The 4,613-nt window shown below is 23.5% G+C and overlaps 1 non-coding gene across 1 annotated transcript; it reads right to left on the bottom strand.

Moving 5' to 3' along the window:
- Positions 1-222: 222 nt before the first annotated feature.
- LOC123304199 lies at positions 223-341 on the bottom strand. The gene has a single exon (XR_006536241.1). It is a non-coding gene; the product is annotated as a 5S ribosomal RNA (ribosomal RNA).
- Between the last annotated feature and the right edge of the window lie 4,272 nt (positions 342-4,613).

Here is a 4,613-nt window from a genome sequence, read left to right as displayed (position 1 = left end):
TAAAATTTATATTATTTTATATTCATTTGAAATATTAAAAAAACTTCTCGCTTTAAAGTAACCATGATATGAGTTATAAATGCAATAAAATTTTATACAAAAAATAATATTTATTTGTTGACGAATAATATAAAAGGTTTACATTTCTAAATAACATATATTTATATATGGTGTGTAAAAAAAAAGAAAAGAAGAAAAATAATTTATATTTTTAATATAAAAAGGCAACCGCACACAGTGTTCCCAAGCGGTCACCCATCCAAGTACTGACTGTGCCCAATGTTGCTTAACTTCGGTGATCGGACGAGAACCGGTGTTTTCAACGTGGTATGGCTGTTGCCAGTAATAAATGAAAATTTTTACAAATATATATTTTTCATAAATATCATTAATATTAAAGTATATTATTAAAATTTTCAATGAAGTAATCAATTTAAATATATACTTATTTATTATACCATATATTTTAAATAAAAATGCAACCGCACACAGTATTCTCAAGTGGCCACCCATCCGTGGTACTGACTGTGGCAAATGTTTCTTAACTATTATTTTATAAAATATTTATACAAAAAATAATTTACTCTTATCAAATATTAATTTGTGGCCTGTATTAAGGCCTATGTTATTTTCATTTTTTAGCAAAAATAATGAAATATTTCAATATATTATTAAAGTAACAGATCATTTCTTTTTGGTGCTGCTTTTTTAATTTTTGTAGGAGATGATTTGGCAACAGAAGCTTTCTTAGCTTTTGGTGCTTTCGGTTTACGAGCAGGGCTACTTTTGGCAGCGGATTTTGTACTTTTTGCTGGTTTTGCTTTAACTGGTGCTTTTTTTGATGCCGCTGATGATTTTGCAGTAACTTTTTTAGCAGCAGTTGATGATGATGGAGTCGCTTTTTTTGCTTTAGGCTTTTTGGCTGCCAATGATGTAGTTGTGGCTTTCTTTTCTTTTGGTGCCCGTTTACTTTTAGCACTCTTTGCTGAACCTTTTGCTCCACTTTCTTTTTTGGATACTTTTGATTTAGCTGAAGAATTAGATGAAGCGGAAGCAGCCAATTTGAATGAACCAGATGCACCTTTACCTTTAGTTTGTACCAAGGCTCCCTCAGTTACAGCAGCTTTTAAATATTTTTTAATAAATGGTGAAATTTTATCAGAATCCACTTTATAATTTGCAGCTAAATATTTTTTAATTGCTTGTAATGATGAACCACCACGTTCTTTTAAATTTTTAATTGCGTTAACAACCATTTCTGATGTTACGTGGATGTGTTGGTTTTGAATGTTGTTTTGTACGTTTAGCACCAGAAGCTGTTGCTTTTTTTGTTGGTGTTGTAGAAGCAGCAGTAACCGCAGTTGCTGCAACAGCTGTAGAATTTTCTTCGGCCATATTTTTTTACTTTATAAAAATAATGTATTTATTATAAATATTTAAATGATAAAATATAATAATTCTATCAAATAAAAAATAAAGGTTTTCAATTATATCATTATTCACAATAATATAAGTCCCTATGTAAGTCAAAGTACCATGTAGAAAACACATAAAAATTAAATAGTATTTCTAATTTACTGTCGTAGTAAACATGATTTATTTTTTCAATTTCTATAATATATAAAATAATAAATTATAAATTTAATAATAATATTTATTTTATAAATTAAAATATATTTAATTTTTTTATTAACAATTATTAATAAACATAGTTTAATATTAATTATTTCAATCATACAAAACAATAATATTTTTAAGGTAAACTTAAAAAGTATATATTTTTATTTTTTATTTAATATCGATTTATTATAAATTATTAGTATATAAATAATTAAAAAATTTAATATATAAATATATATATTATAGTATAAGATTTCATTTTTAGAAAAACTTTTTTTGTCAATAATGAAAACGTATTATTATGAAATGTGTTAATCGAACATTGACAAAATATATTTCATTAGAAAATACTTTTATTTATGCATTAATATCAATAATTAACTATTAAATTAATTTTTTCATAATTATATAAAGAAATTTTATACTGGTATAAGTATTTATATATTATAATATTTATTTTAAATATAAAAAAATTTATGACAAAATATATTATTAGAGTATTTGTTGAGATTAATATAAGATTATTTTAAATAAGAATTAATTTATATAATTATTAAAATATTATTAATTTTATGTTATGTAATTTTAATAAAAATAAATAATAATAATAATAAATATACAAATTTTTTAACAATTTAAATTTTATATGATCTAAATAATTTTGTTAAGTACGATATGAGAAATCATTGTAAGCTTCGTTAAGAAACTTTGTAATATAAAATAATAATAATAATATTAAATATATAAATAAATAAAATAAATTTGATATATATTTTTAGTTCATTCTGTGTATAAATCAAAGGATACCGAATAATTGGTAACGGATGCGATATATTATAGTATCGAGTATTAAAACATAATATATAAATTTATCTTGTTATTCAAATTTTTTGTTACTTAACTTATGTATTTAGAAAATTTATAATATTATTTATATAATTGACATAAAATCTTATAAATTGAAATTTTATTAATATGTATCAAAAGAAGAGAGTAACGTATTGATATAATATCAAAGGATACTGATTATTTAAATAACGAATACGTCATATATTGTTTGTGTAACGAAGTTCACTTGGCCATCTAGTTTAAAATAACATTTTCAATAGAAAGTTTATATGCTTTTTTTTTTTTTTTTCTTTAATTATTAAAAAAATAAATTGAAATTTAATTCAATCAAATTTTATAATAATTTTAAAAAAATTTTTCCTTTTAAAAAATATTTTGTGATGTTGTGATAATATGTATTAATACAAGTGCATCCTGATACTTTTATCTCTAGTAAAGGTATGAGTATCATGAACAGTTTTGTTATCTAATGATATTATTTTGATAATATTTTGTGTATATTCTTATAATATTTTGTCTAAATATCATCATAATACAATATTATTTTGATAATATTTTATGAATATTCTTATAATATGTTACCTAAATGTCATCATAATATGATGAATTATTTCCATAATAACATAAAAAAAAAGAAAAAAAAAAAAAGAATCATTAATTTATAATTATTTAAATTGATTCTTTAAAAAAATATTATAATATATTATTTATAAAAATAATTTTTACTCTTATTTTAAATAAATTTGTGGCCTTTTATTAAAAGGCCTATGATCGATGTATTATTATTATAAAAATTAATGCAATGTTTTTAATTTATGCTTTCTTTTCAGTTTTCTTTGGTAATAACACTGCTTGAATGTTTGGTAATACACCACCTTGAGCAATTGTTACACCAGATAATAATTTATTTAATTCTTCATCATTACGAATTGCCAATTGTAAATGACGTGGAATGATACGTGTTTTTTTGTTATCACGGGCAGCATTACCAGCTAACTCGAGAACTTCTGCAGCCAAATATTCCATAACAGCAGCCAAATATACTGGGGCACCAGCACCTACTCGTTCAGCATAATTTCCTTTTCGTAATAATCTGTGAATTCTTCCAACAGGAAATTGTAATCCTGCTCGGCTTGATCTTGACTTTGCCTTTCCCTTTACTTTACCACCTTTACCTCGTCCAGACATAGCGAATAAATTTATTTAATTAATATTTTTTTTTGTAAATATAATCACACAGATGTGTACGTTACGGGGATTGTAACATAAATGTTTAAAATGTTATTTGGGTATTTTAATTTATAATATTTATAAAATATAAAACTTTAAAAATAAACCAATCACCTTATAGTATTATTTTCAGCCAATCAGAGAGTAGTATTCATTTTTATTGTTATATCCATCTTCGCGTATATAATACGCTAGTTGTATACACGACACGCTCATACATATACTGACTGGTGTTCTGTAACTATCTGTGTATATTAATTGTTTGTAACAATGCCACCAAAAACAAGTGGAAAAGCAGCAAAAAAAGCTGGCAAAGCTCAAAAAAATATATCAAAGAGTGATAAGAAAAAGAAGAGGAAGCGCAAGGAATCATATGCAATTTACATTTACAAAGTATTAAAACAAGTGCATCCTGATACTGGTATCTCTAGTAAAGCTATGAGTATCATGAACAGTTTTGTTAATGATATTTTTGAACGTATTGCTGCTGAAGCATCACGTTTAGCACATTATAATAAACGTTCAACAATCACAAGTCGGGAAATTCAAACCGCAGTTCGATTATTATTACCTGGTGAATTGGCAAAGCACGCTGTTAGTGAAGGTACTAAAGCTGTTACAAAATATACAAGTTCAAAATAAATAAATCGAAAATATTATTTAATTGATAACATAAAAATACATCAACATATAAAAACGGCTCTCTTTTTAAGAGAGCCATCAAATTTTTTAAATAAGAGTAAATTATTTTTATATATACAAAAAAATAAAATAAACAATTATTAATATCATATTTAATATAAAATTTTATATATTAATAGCTTGAATATATCTATTATTAGTATATCAATATTATTAATTTTAAATATAATAAAGGATATCGCGGAATATATATCGTAAATCAGTGTAATGCA

The sequence above is a fragment of the Chrysoperla carnea genome (genome assembly GCF_905475395.1).
Source record: "Chrysoperla carnea chromosome X unlocalized genomic scaffold, inChrCarn1.1 SUPER_X_unloc_3, whole genome shotgun sequence".
Classification (NCBI taxonomy): Eukaryota; Metazoa; Arthropoda; class Insecta; order Neuroptera; family Chrysopidae; genus Chrysoperla; species Chrysoperla carnea.
This window is presented reverse-complemented; position numbering and strand designations above follow the sequence as displayed.